This window comes from Electrona antarctica, assembly GCF_951216825.1.
Source record: "Electrona antarctica genome assembly, chromosome: 3".
NCBI lineage: Eukaryota > Metazoa > Chordata > Actinopteri > Myctophiformes > Myctophidae > Electrona > Electrona antarctica.
This window is the reverse complement of record NC_136808.1, coordinates 25431833-25446931: the sequence shown is the minus strand read 5'-3', so window position 1 is coordinate 25446931 and position 15099 is coordinate 25431833.

Genomic DNA, 15099 nt, shown 5'->3' with positions numbered 1-15099 from the left:
TTTTGCTACGACAGTATATGCAATGTGGCCCATCTGGAGTGAGTCTGGAAATATATAGTGGCCCTCTCCATCGTCAAAGTCGCCCACCCCTGTATTAGAGTCATACAATGTTAACAGTGTTTCAGGATTAGAGGTCTGAGGACCATTTGAAGTTCCAAATTTAAATGAAGTAATGTTAGATTTGTTAACTGTAACTGTAGGCCTACCGTGGTTTTGAAAGGTGTTCATTCACATCCAACCATCAGATATGACTTGTTTTCAATGTTGATTGATTGGAATTTGTTATTTCACGGTATGTAGAATGGGTACATGTCAAACGAAAGCACAAGTCAATATAGAAACTGTAGTGTGGAGGACACCATGATTAAGCATTACACTTGTTTACAATAGGGTCTACCATGTTCAATTCATCAGAACATTTAGAGATGTACAAATATACACTTCTATGAAAAAAGACTGGAAACCATCATAAAGAAAGTAAAAATTGGAAAAAACATGAACAGTATGGGAAGAAAGAGGTGTGGGCCCAGGGGCACGTGCCCAAAGTGCCCATATGGTAGATCTGGCCCTGCACATGTCTTTATGGCTGTTGGTAGGGCGTTCCACATTTTAGTGGCATAGGAGCGAAATTAATTTAATCCCTTGTTTCAGCCGAATCTGTGTTGCACATGGTTTGTTGAACTTTATTTTATTTTATTTTATCTCCGATTATTTGCAGGGTCATATCCGCCGATACCGATTCGGACCGATTCCGATATTATACAGAGGACCACAATGAAAACAAGCCTAAGCCCTAGGGGCTTTGCTCAAAGCCTGTTTATAAAGTATTCAATCAATCAATACATAATAGCCTATATATACTCTTTACCAAGTGTCTGTTTTCACAACTGAATGACTACTGAATGAGATGCGTACACAATTTAATTGTATTTATTTTTTTGCTGGTGAAAACCGATTAAATAATCTGTATTATATTTTGAGACCGTTCCGATACCGATATGGCATTTTTATGGCTGATATGGCCTATTCCGATTATGCTATACCGATTAATCGTGCATCCCTAAAAAAAAGTATTTAAAATAAAATAACTACAACATGCAAACAACATACAAAGAATATAATTAAATTATCTGGTCAATCAGAACAGACTTCAATTCGTTATATCAAAATGGGCAGGGGTGAGGTGGGTTCGTTCGGGGAGTGAGGCCAAGTATAGTAGCCTGACCAGTTTGTTTTGGGAAGTCTGTAGCCTCATGTGTCCTAGGCCAGTGGTTCCCAAAGTTTTTCATGTCAAGGACCCCCAAACTGACACTAATTATCCCATAACAATTTACAATTTACAATTTAGGCATTTAGCAGACGCTCTTAATCCAGAGCGACTTACATTAGGCAGGAACAAAAGTATGGGAATACATCACATATATAAAATGCATTTATCAAGAAACATGCGTAAGCTAAGAACGTAACTAGAACATATCTATATAATGACACTATACATATTAACTATACATATATACTATACTATGCTATACATATGTAGGCTACTATGATGTGCTATGACTATATACAATGCAATTATTGTGCTGTCTACATTACATGCTATAAGTCTGTTTCAAATGCTATCTAAGTCTAAAAAGTGCTATCTAAGGGGGTAGGATAAGTGCTATGGGCCATGATGGAGTCTGAAAAGGTGGGTCTTCAGACTACGGCGGAAGATTGGGAGTGATGCCGCAGTTCTGACTGCAACGGGGAGTGCATTCCACAGTTTTGGGGCCAGAAGGGAGAAGAGTTTGGGACGTGTGGAGCGTTGGCCCGGCGTTTTTAGTGAGGGTACTTCCAGCTTTCCTGCGTTGGCTGATCTGAGTGCGCGGGAGGGTTTGTAGGGTTCAATCATGCTTGCAAGATATGGGGGAGCCATACCTTTGGTTGCTTTGAATGCCAGCATCAGAGTTTTGTATTCTGTGCGGGCAGCGACTGGGAGCCAGTGCAGGGAGCGGAGCAGGGGGGAGACATGTGAGAATTTTGGCTGGTTGAAGACCAGACGAGCTGCGGCATTTTGGATCATTTGGAGAGGCTTAAGTGCACATGCCGGTAGGCCAGTAAGGAGCGAATTACAATAGTCAAGTTTTGACAAGACTGTTGTCTGGATTAGGAGCTGGGCTGATTCCTGGGTGAGGAACGGTCTAATTCGTCGTTAGATCCCCATTTGAAAAGATATGCCAGGGACCCCCATAAGAGAAGATTTTTACGGCTCTAGCAGTGATTCTCAACCCGTTTAATTTCAAGGACCCCCGGTTTGACATGCATTAGTCTACGGACCCCCATTTAATGGCATTTCTATCTCTGAGACCCCAATTTATAATTTAAAATCAATGTTAATTTAACTCTGAGAGTGTACAAATGGACCCATTAGGGTCCATTTGGTTCCATTTGTACACTCTCAGAGTTACATACCCATAAGGGTTCATTTGGTTCCTTTTCATCATCATTTCATCATTATTGTAATATTGTATATTGTATCATAATTATCATTTTGCTGGGGACCCCCTGGAACTCTCTCAAGGACACCTAGGGGTCCCCGGTCCGGGGACCCCTAGGGGTCCAGGCCGGACCCCACTTTGGGAACCACTGCCCTAGGCTGCACGTATACCACCCTGATGCAGCCTGACTAACAAATGCAGCACAGTCTCCCAGGATTGAGGAGCAGTCCTGGTCAGAATTGATGGGAATGATCGACTCCTGGATCCTTCACTTCAGCCCCATTCCTCATGCTGGTATAGTGAGTTTCCCATACATTCCTGAACCTGATCATGGTAGAATCTGAAGCTGTGAAGCATTGCTAAATTGCAGCTTCCTTTACAACAGACAACAGCGTTCTCTGCTGGCCATTATGTACAGAATCCAGCAGAGATCCCTGCTGTACTGTACATATATAAGATGCGATATTTGGAGGCATCTCAATGATCATATAAACACTTCAGTGGCATTTTAAAGGTGCTGTAAGTATAATGTGTTTGGTTAAAACAGGGTAAAGCTCTATACTATTATACTACTAGTAATCATTGCTACAGTGTTTGTTCAGTAACAGGGGTGGGGTCTCCCCATGTTGTAGAGTTTATATATATATTTTATATACTGCAATCATGTATACTGGAAATGATTTATATCTTGTTATAATGTCTTTATTGTATTTTAGAGGTAGAGGCCTCGTATAAGCCTCCAGGGCTTCTTGCCTCCTCCTGGCACTTTCCCTTTTTTATTTTTATGCTTTAATGTATAGAGTATGCACATGCTTAAAGTGAATGGCAATCGAGTGGCAAATCGAGTGGCAAAGCAACATGCAAAGTGAGTTTAACATTGTTTAATGTCGTTTAATGCAATCAGATATGACTTTTCTGTGTGGATGTATGGGCTGTGAAGGCCAGAAAGTAGTTTTTTGACACTCAGTAGGCGTTCCTACATAACTTCCTGGTTTGATGATGATGTCACGCGCATACCCTCTATTGCTCTATACTGTATAGTGCTAAAAATCAAATCAAATCAAATCAAATCAAATCAAATCAAATCAAATCAAATCAAATCAAATCAAATCAAATCAAATCAAATCAAATCTTATAAAGCTTATAAATGCCTATCCTACGAACATCAAAATCCTCACGTGGTTACAGCAATTGAAGGAATTACAATAAACAATCCAAACAATTTAATACCATCGTCAAGAAGATTCATAACCAATTGACGAGAACCAACACCATACCCCACCCACCCCCGTGTCACCATAGAGATCCACCAGGATCCCTATAAATTAATTACCATAATCATCATCATCATCATCATCATCATCATCATCATCATCATCCTCATAGGTTAAATATGTTATACAAATTATCTTATGAAATACTGTATTTAGCCAAAAGGATATGCTTGAATAGTATCTTGAATCGAGAGATGTGTCTGCTGTGTTTCACATCCTCGGTCAAGCCATTCCATATTTTCACCCCACAGACAGAAATACACATGCTCTTCCGGGTGGTGCTGACACAGGGTTGTTGAAAGTTTAGGTCCCATCTTAACTGATAGCGTCCCTCCCTATCCTTGAACAATTTTAGAATATTCACAGGAAGTAATTTATTCCTTAATTTATACATAATTTGTGCCGATTTAAATTCAACTTAATCTAAGCATTTCAGTGAAATTAATAATCAGAAAATACATTTTCAGTTGGGTGCTGCTTTTAAATCGCCCTACCTCAATATGTAATTGTTTTTACTTGTGCATTTTCAGTTGCTTAATTTCAATGTTTCTGTGTGTTATATCTATATATATTATATGCCTAATATATATTCATATGCCTATATAATTCACCTTCAGGGTGATTAACTCCCTGTCTGTGAATTATCTCCCGACAATAACCACCTAGCCAGATATTATCCCTAACATAACGAGTACAAAAGTTGGCCGTTAGAGCAACGTGTATCAGACACCATGCAGTCACTTTGCTGCCTTAACTGTCAGTGGATGACATGAGTTGATATTTCACCCCAGTCTTCTGGACTCTGTAAATGGCCACTACACAGATCATGGCGACGGCAGCGAGCAGACATCCAGCGATGAAGACCAGGTTCATGTTCAGGTTCAGGCTGCTGGTAGCTGAAGAAATAAATAAAAACCCACACTGTTTCAGCTTGCAAACATTGTTTTTAGATCATTAGTTGAGCTGTCATGAAACTGTTGTAATGAGGCAGTATCTACTGTACTCTGTACTATATATACTATACTCAATCTGTGAATACAGGAAGGGTGGGCATTTGTTTGGGAAGACATGGGCACTAGAGAAGACTTTTAGTAAAATATGCCTAAAATCTAACCTTAATCCTAACCCTAATCTTAGTAAAACTATGCCTAAACCTAAATTGTGTTTTATTTTTATTTTATTTCATATTTCAGTGGGTTTGAATGCTCAAATCAAATCTACAATCTCTCAAATGTTGCAACATCATTTTATAACCGTCATCATAATACTGTAGAGATCCTTTATTTCCTTACGTAACGGATGCAGGACGTTTGTTACCTGTGCTCTCAGTCGCAGTTGACCGTCTCAGGCGCAGGGGACCCTGGGAAATGAAGTGGTTGGCCGTTTGAATGACAGCCTCCCTCTTTACTTTAGCTGACTGTGTGGAGTTACTGCATCCCCGAGAGCATCTGGTGTTGTTGTTCCCAGCTTCACACAGGATAACGGAACAGCTGATGTACACCTGAAACATCAATGATAAACAATACCACTTTAACCAGGGCGGGAACCCCTTTTGTTGTTTTAAGGATTATGTTATACTATAGCTATTGAAAAATAGCAGATCTACAAGCTCATAGCGCAGCACCGAGTGCCGTGCTACGAGCTTGTAGATCTGCTATTTTTGACAAACCGTGGAAATGTGGTGCAAATCTTTGGGTATATTGTTTCAGAGCGAAAGTTTTTAGCTCAAATCTTTGCTTCTGGGGGGGTCCCTGGAACTATACATATTTTCAGATGGGGGTCCGCAACCAAGTACAGATAATTCTGGGGATCCTCGACATGAAAATTGTTGAGCACCACTGACATAGAAACATAGATTTTTCAGAAAACTGTTTTAAGAAGCCTTTTTTTTCTTTAAACAAATACATATCTCCTCGGTTCACCTGATCATGCAATCCTATGAATTTGAAGGCCTCCATTGTGAATTGGAAATGTTTCTCATGCCGTGGTGACAGAATTGCAACAGTGGGGTCGACTGCACACCTGCATGGTTGAAACCAAACACAAATAAATCAATACAAATGCATTACACCTTGGTACGTTGCAACCGCAAACAAAAAGACATAAAACACACCTGAACAAACAAACAAAGAAACAAAGAAACAAACATGATTCCATGATTACCTACGGACAAATCATCAATCAATCATCAAGAAAACATTGGTGGATGCCAAAATCTTCTTAAGAACAAATTTCCTCTTATAATAACTTCTTAAGAACGGTTGGTGCATGCTTGAGGCCAACTATATGTGGCTATGAAGTATAGCATATGGGTCAGCAGCTCTTTAAAAGAAAGTTGGGCGTAATTCAGGCACAGGCATAGGGCTCCATCTTACGCCACCCTTATACCTTATCCCTAAACGTATTTGCCATTTTTTACTATTTTGAAAAACCTTTTAAAATAGTTCAACTAGCCGATCTACATCGAGACATTGTGAGCTTGTAGATCGGCTATTTGAACTATTTTAAAAGGTTTTTTTAAAATAGTAAAAATTGCAAATTAGTTTAGGGATAAGGGTTAAGGGGTGGTGCAAGCTTTAGCCCCAGGGGTATATGCATGGGGCTTTTAAATCATCAGGTCACAGGGATTCCCACCTTACAAAAGCATTATTGAAAGAATGATAACTTTGGTCGGGTCACTCGGGTGGGGAATGATATAGCAAAAGAGTTTGGAGTGGTTGATATGAAAATTAGTCCAATAGTGGTATATGCGGAGTTGCCAGATGGTGTGGCCATGAGGTATATTGGCATTTTTTAGAAATAAAGAGGAAAGAGAGAGGACAGGTTGACTTGGTTAATGTATAATTTACATTTGAATGTGTACAGTGAATTTGTGAACATACAGATGGTTCTAAACAACCTGAAATGGGAGTGACAGGGTTTCGGGTGGCAGCGCCATGAAAAAAGAATGCTGTGTATACTGTGAGAGAATTGGTTAAAGCAGTCAGTGAATGAATTATCATCTGCTAATGTGACTATATCAAATGGGCCTGACACTATTAATACCACAATAACCTGTATTGTGCTATACTAAATTGACCATCCATAAGTAAGTATTATTTTCCACTCACCCATGTTCTATGATGGAGTAGGTATTGGGGTAGCTGGGGTTATCGTACGGCGCGGCCCTGCAGGACTCCACAAACAGCTCGGTGTTGTTGACCAAAGACGTGGCCTCTATCTCCATGTAGATGGTGTCCCCCACGTCGTACTCCAGCGGGTAGGAGCTGGGGTCCATCATGGAGGCGAAACTCTGGCTGTGGAAGAACTCAAACTGGTAGGTGAAGGTGCCGAAGCCTTTCTCCTGGACGGTGAGGTTGCTCCGGTGTGCGGTGAAGCTCGCGAAGGTCACGTTGCCAGTCTTGGGGTACTTGCAGTATAAATCCACCTCCAGCAGGTGCTTGTGAGTGATCAGGGCTTTGGCATCGTCGACGTTGGTGATACAGTTTTTGAATATGAGGTTGTCGTCATCCTCCTGCATGGAAATGTAAAGACTTAATCTAACCGGTAGCAGGCTGGCTATCTAACATCAAGTTAACGGACTGTAAAGTATAGTAGACATTGAACAGTGCAGTCTGTTTATTTATTGGTCATATTTAATTTGCAATAGTTATTTATGACAGACAGACAGACAGACAGACAGACAGACAGACAGACAGACAGACAGACAGACAGACAGACAGACAGACAGACAGACAGACAGACAGACAGACAGACAGACAGACAGACAGACAGACAGACAGACAGACAGACAGCTCTCTAGTTACTATAGAGAGTTGTGTGTAGTATTGTTCTAGAGCTGAATGATGGAGAGTTGGTAACCAAATGGATCCTTATTAGATATTTAACTCTTGACAGTGTAACTAAAATGAAACCACATAAACCCGTCAGAGTTAAATTATTGTTAAACACCTGCATTAGGCTACTTAATTAGAGCATGTAAAATCATTCCATATATTGCCATATCTCTCCTATACGCTATATACCACAAAATCTTATCCAACGACGACAAAATATTCTTTAGTTTTGGGTCTGCGAGGCTAAATCTGATCAAATGGTTGTCTGTGGCTCAAATGCAAAATAAATAACGTGCCTTGATATGAAATTGGTTGAAAACCTGCACTGTTCTAGATCTAGATGTTCTAGATGTTCTTAATCTAGAGCAGTGCTTCTGAGGGGACTACTGTACCTCAAGCTGAGTGCCACAGCCACTGAGGGGGACTACTGTACCTCAAGCTGAGTGCCACAGCCACTGAGGAGGACTACTGTACCTCAAGCTGAGTGCCACAGCCACTGAGGGGGACTACTGTACCTCAAGCTGAGTGCCGCAGCCACTGAGGGGGACTACTGTACCTCAAGCTGAGTGCCGCAGCCACTGAGGGGGACTACTGTACCTCAAGCTGAGTGCCACAGCCACTGAGGGGGACTACTGTACCTCAAGCTGAGTGCCGCAGCCACTGAGGGGGACTACTGTACCTCAAGCTGAGTGCCACAGCCACTGAGGGGGACTACTGTACCTCAAGCTGAGTGCCACAGCCACTGAGGGGGACTACTGTACCTCAAGCTGAGTGCCGCAGCCACTGAGGGGGACTACTGTACCTCAAGCTGAGTGCCACAGCCACTGAGGGGGACTACTGTACCTCAAGCTGAGTGCCGCAGCCACTGAGGGGGACTACTGTACCTCAAGCTGAGTGCCGCAGCCACTGAGGGGGACTACTGTACCTCAAGCTGAGTGCCACAGCCACTGAGGGGGACTACTGTACCTCAAGCTGAGTGCCGCAGCCACTGAGGGGGACTACTGCGGTGATGTGAGTGCTGTTTCCAGTGCTGTCCACGAGGCAGGCTACGTTGCTTGCATCATTTAGTCGTAGATGACCCAAGTGTCCCTTGAACGAGGATTTTTCCACCTCTACTGTCATGGCTGTTGCGTTACAAATCACATTGGCTTTCACTGAAATAAGAGGTTTTGGGAGGAAAATTATTATTTTAGTAAAACCTGTATGTCTACAAATAGTTTGAATGCCAAATGTAGGCTACAGTAGTCTAAATATAATAATAATAATTGTAATAATAATAATAATAATAATAATAACAATAATAATAATAATAATAATAATAACAATAATAATAATAATAATAATAATAATAATAATAATAATAATAATAATAATAATAATAATAATAATAGTAGTAGTTTGAGTGAATGCATGTGACTCAGCATTAGGAATGTGTGTCCTCATAATAATTTTAATGGGAGATATCATGTAGCCTATATTATGTGTTCAATCTTGCTCATAGAGCATATAGTTGCATATTTATGTTGCCATTCAAAAATAGGCCATTCATTTTTCCCCATAGAGATTTACAAAAATATTTATATCAATTATTTTAAGCCTAGAATCAAGCCATCCAGAATCAAAGGTTTAGTTGTCATGATTCACCACTGCCAGCATCCTGGATGGCTTAATTCTCAGCTTAAAATAATTGATATAATAATAGAATATGTGGACTCATATATGTGGACTCAAAAAAGGTCAGAGGCGTTCGTTCTTTTGTGGGTCTATACAGAGCAAGACAGAGTTACGACAACTCTGTTCACTTCATGGGGCCTTCCTGGAGACTTCTACATCTATAGACTTCTATTGGCGAATAGGGACACCAGAAGTTTACGGAATGCATTGGATGGGCTCGCAAGAGTACATGAACCATGTGACCAGGCTGTTTTCTGCCCCCTCAATGTCAGGACTCTCTTGTCGTTCGTTTATTTAGTACACTCGGTGCGTTGTCGTTCGAAAATCCAGTGCGCTGCGCACCGGGTGTGCCGAGTGCCCGCACTGAGCGACCCTACCCTGAAGCTGGGGTTGTCCGGTGTCGGTGTGAATGCGTCACAGCTGTGGTCGTTCGTAAATAAGGCACACTGAACACACTCTGTGACGTCACCGCCCACCACACTCAACAAACTGACCACATTCCCGGTGCACATTTCCGAACGCACCCTATGGCTCCAGAGCCATCTAATAGAAGAGTTACGATATAGAGGGGGCAGAAACCGAGCGCTTGATCGCTGTTCATGCAGCCTGAACTGAGACAAGCTGGAGTTGGAAATACATTGTTTTCAACGAGGGTGCATGGCGCAAATAAGAGCTATTTTAGGCATGTGTGCATATACGAACTGTTTTTGTATTGTACAGTAACAACTAAAGTCTCTTTAATGTTTATGTTGTACTATTACTACAAAACAATCTAAAATAAAGGGATTTAAGATCATTAAATCTGGGCTGTTGCCTGAGTCCAATGCATTTCTGCCTACTTCCGGTCCAGGACTTGTCCCAGTCGCGAGTCCCCATTTTCAATAGAAGTCTATGTAGAAGAGGACTTGGACTGGCCCCATTGAGTGAACGCAGTTTGCGTAACTCTGTCTATATCTAAGGCTCTGGGCCTACTTACAGCCCAGTAGCCTTTAACGACCCTCAACAGTGACACCTCTGATTATAATGAATGTAGATATTCACTTCAAATTCAAATAAATGTTCTACATTTAGGTTGTTGTTGCTACTGTATGGTGTCTTTAAAATTGTGGTTGTGTCAGCAACAAAGACTCACCTCCTCCCTGTACCACCTGCACACCAACACACCTCATCTCAGATTGATACACATCGACATTCTTATCCCTGAAATGAGTGACAATTTTGACAAACAACCGTCATCTTCAATTAGTGTAATTTCTATTTTTTAAATATATTTTTTTATCCCACGATTTTGTAACCCATTTTTCACCCCTGTGTCAATTATCTGATGTGATCCTGCAGGGCTCTACACCTGCACCAGCCTAGTCCCATATATGGGGGACATGGGGAGAGCAACGGACTTGAACTCATGCTTCCTTCATGCCTGAGTGTCCATGTTGCTCCTTTTACACCTGACAGGGGGGAGTTTCCCTGGTTGGACGTAGCACGTGGAAGGAACACGTTATTCCAACCAGTTCCTTTCCCCTCCATCAGGCGCCCTGGCTGGCCAGGGGGAGGCAGTTTAGAGACCAGGATTACTGCATGTTTTTTGTGAGGGCACCTACCGTAGGGGACACGGGGAGAACATGCAAACTCCACACAGAAAGGCCCTTTCGCCAACCCCGCCTCGGGTATGGGCACCGATGACGCGGAGGAGGAGACACGCCGCCAGCGCCCACAGCGTCCCGAGCGGGAATCGAACCCAGGACCTTCTAGCTGTGAAGCGACAGCACTACCAACCAATTATTGCCCCAATTATTGTCATTAGTGTCATTTCACTGACTAGGCTCAGGCTGTAGCTGAGTTCGGAGACGTTAATTGCAATACATGTAGCCTAGGCTACTTTTAGCCAGACATAATGTGGTGTCCTCTCAAGCTTGCTGCCCTGGCTGGTCTGCAGGACCGCATGCACCTAAAGACTGCATTATCACTGATGTAAAAATGTGGCTGCTTTGTAGGCTATACTTTTCTTTGTTAAAACAAAAAGGTTTTCGTTATATTGGTTAAATCACAAAATTCTGATAGTATGGTGTTTGTTCCGTAACTAGGTGTCTCACCAATACATTTTGAGGTGGGCTGCCAATTTCATGCAGACTATCAATAACCACTTGTGTAATCTGTATCCTGTGCGAGTTCTCTATCGTGAATGGCCCTTGATACATATTAGTATTCCGGCCTGAAAATGCATTAATTGTCTGATTAAGTAAAAAGTAAAAAGGTTTATCTTGAAAAAGTGGGGGGTTTTAGAATACGTTCTGTGAGGAAGTTAGGGCATTAAATATGATAATTGATGATAAATAATGTATTACGTTGCACCACTTGGTCTATAGGCTAGTGGATGGACTATACATTTTTTTGTCCCAAACTCTCAAATTGTCAATCATTAATATTTCTGTAAAAAGGGGAGCGATGACTTTCTGGGCAAGGGCATTGCATAAGATTTTATTAATCTTGAAAAAACATGGGCATTTGTGTATTGGGTAACAGCAATGATCTACCAACCTCAATCCCTCCTGGAGAATCCATATTATATTAACCCATTTAGACCTGAGGCTGATTCTCGAACCCGGGCTCCCCCAGAGTTAGTGTCGAAGTGTCCTTATGAGCAAGATACTGAACCCCTAATTGCTCCTGATGTGCTGGTTGGTGCCTTGCATGGTTTCCGCCGCCATCAGTGTGTGTGTGTGTGAATGGGTGAATGTAATGCACAATCTATGTAAAGCGCCTTGGATAAAGGCGCTATATAAATGCACCATTTACCATTTACCATTTACCAAAAAAACAGTTAAAAAAACAGTTTTCTGAAAAACCTGTGTTTCTATGTCAAGGACTCCCAGAATTATCTGTATTTGGCCGCGGACCCCCATCTGAAAATATGTTGTAAAGATTTGAGTTAAAAACATTTGCTCTGAGGAATGAATGTGAGGCCTGGCTTACAAAAACCGTGCCTCAACAAAAAAGCAAATGGGGAAGTGTTGTCCCAGGTCATCAGGAACAGGAGTCCATCGTAGAACAAACTCGTGTGTTTTCTTTCTTGGTGGTACAGTAGTGCTCTTAGTGACATTCAGCGGTCCACTGAAGAACAGATCATGGATTCTGCATAAAACAAATTAACACATTTCATCTTGCATAATGCTTAAACCCATTTAGACATGAAACCAGATTCTACAAATGTCTTCTAAATCATGACAGTTTTCAGAAAAAAACAATGTTTCTATATCAGTGGTTCTCAAACTATTTCATGTCAAGGACCCCCAGAATTATATGTAATTGGCCCTGGCCCCGGACACCCCCCCCCCCCTCCTGTGAAAGAATATTCAAAGATTTGCGCCACATTTCCACGATTTTTCAAAAATCGCAGATCTACAAGCTCGTAGCGCGGCACTTGGTGCTGCGCTATGAGCTTGTAGATCTGCTATTTTTCACAGCTAAAGTTTAACACGGTGGTGGTTAAACGCAAGAGCTACACAAATGCGTTCCCGTCCCTGCATGGGTTAAACGGGAAACACTTTTGTCAATAACACAACAGGTTGTTGGCCCGTTAGTCTTACAGGCACTTAGCACAAGTGACTTGTGCTTTGACTCTGATCTCTGTCTCTTTGTTGACTTCAGCTTGGAGTTGCTCTCCGTTCTTGGGCGTCGGAAGCAGGAGCCTCGGTATATATACTCCCTCTACACACGAGGGAGCCGGAGAATCCACTGCAATTTAAATGAAAATCTATTTCACCCTCAACAGTAATGTGATAGATATAATTACTAATGAGAGACATTTGTGGCCAAATTTGACTGAGGGACTGCCATTGGATTTTTTTTTAAATTTTCGTTTGAATCATATAGCTTCAAATTGACATATTGGTTGTTCAGTTTGACCCACCAGTTTTGGAGATATGGCTTATAGAGTAATGTCTTGCAGAAAACAGCGAATTGAGAAAACGGGCTTGAAAGGTTCACTTCTGTGGACTCTAACATTACACCTAGCTACATTATTTCATATTTACATGTCGATGTCAGCTCTGATATTTATTTCAGACATGCTCTAGAATGTGAAGAGTCTGCCTGCATGTGCTATTAACTCATTTAGGATCAAATATAAATAAATTCAGTTTTTCTCCTCTGGCAAAAAGCTGGAGGTTGCACGATGGCAGGCTCTCAGTCAAATCTGGTCACATTTGATCTGGCATCATAGTCCACTTGCCAGAATGTGAACCCGGGCATGTTGAGTACACCAACGTTTTATGTTAGAAATGTTGAGTATGGGTCCCCAGCATGTAGAAACTGATTTCATCATGGTTTAAGTTAAACATGTGACGTGTCAAACTAGAGGGTTTTCATGATGCTGAATACATTCTAAGCATTAGCTGTGCACAAAAACACTCCTTGGGCTAAAAACGGACATAGCCGATGATGTCAGCACATTTGGGCGCAAAAGTGGCTGTGGCCGTTTTTTTGTTGCAAAACTAATGCTTGGAATGGATTCAGCATCATGGAAAGCCCCTAGTATGACTCGTCACATGCTACATAAATCATGATGAAATTTTGATATTTTGTTTTGCCTTCTATAGGTTGTTAATGGTATGGTCACATATTATGCCAATTATGAAAATTGCTCAACATATGCAAGTTAGCATCCGGCAGTTTCTACATCCTGGGGACCCATACTCAAAAGTTCTTCATGTCCGGGTTCACAATGGGGCTCTATGGGCCAATCACAAGAGGTGAAAATTAAAGGGGTACTTCACTGCTGGAAGATACTGCAATCACACAAAGTTAGCACTATTTGTAGTGGGGAAAAAGTACAAATATTTGAAATTGGTACCGTGTATGACTTGAAAACGAATAGTCTTTGTGTGTTTGAGCTGTCAGGAAGCAACCAAGTGTAAAATGACTTTTCTAAAACGGGTAGTCCCAATACTTGATTCTGATTGGCTGGTTACCGTCACGTGACCGGTGTAAATTTCACCGATAACCCACACCTTCAATCACTTTATATCATTCGCAGCTGATTCCGCATCTCTGTAGCTGTACTGTGAATGACTGCATATGACTGTGAATGTGTGGCTCCAGGTGGCCCCGTAAAGACATCAAACGCTATTCTCCCGTCACATAGCCTACTTGCAGCAAAACAAGGAAGTGATGCGGCTCGCTCTGGTGGCGCAAAGCGTAGCTACTTTTGTGAATGTAATAGTTTTATTAGGTTAATATTGCTATATCTTTGTAACCGTTTTAGAAAAGCAATAAGCCACTCGAGGCCCCAGCTTACCGGGTATTTTACAATGGCTGCCTACGCCCCCAGCCATTGTAAAATACCCGGTAACCTGAGACCTCTCGTGGCTTATTGCTTTAATACTGGATCTCTTGTCCACTAGTCCCCTCCTAACATTTTAGTCTAGTTTTTATTTGTTGACGAAATTTGAGTATATTTAGTCTTAGTTTTAAACATCATAGCTTAGTTTTCATTTTGTTTCCATTTTAGTTTTCACCAGTGGAAAAAGGTAGTCGACGAACATTTTTTGTCATAGTTTTAGTCGACGAAAACAACACTGCTGTCAACCATCAACCATGTTTACTTACCTTGAAGAGTGAAATGTAGAGGAATCTTGCTCAGAGGACGAGAGGACGTGGACAGGGAGGAGACTTGTGATTGAGAGCCATCCGTGTAGGTCAGAGTGATGTCACGCCTTGGGAAATCCTCAACCACCAACTCGATCATATTGGAGACGCCAGGTGTAGCAAAAGTGCTAGTTTGCAATGCGCAACCCTAAAATGAGATAATTCTGATGAGCGACGATAGAAGACAAG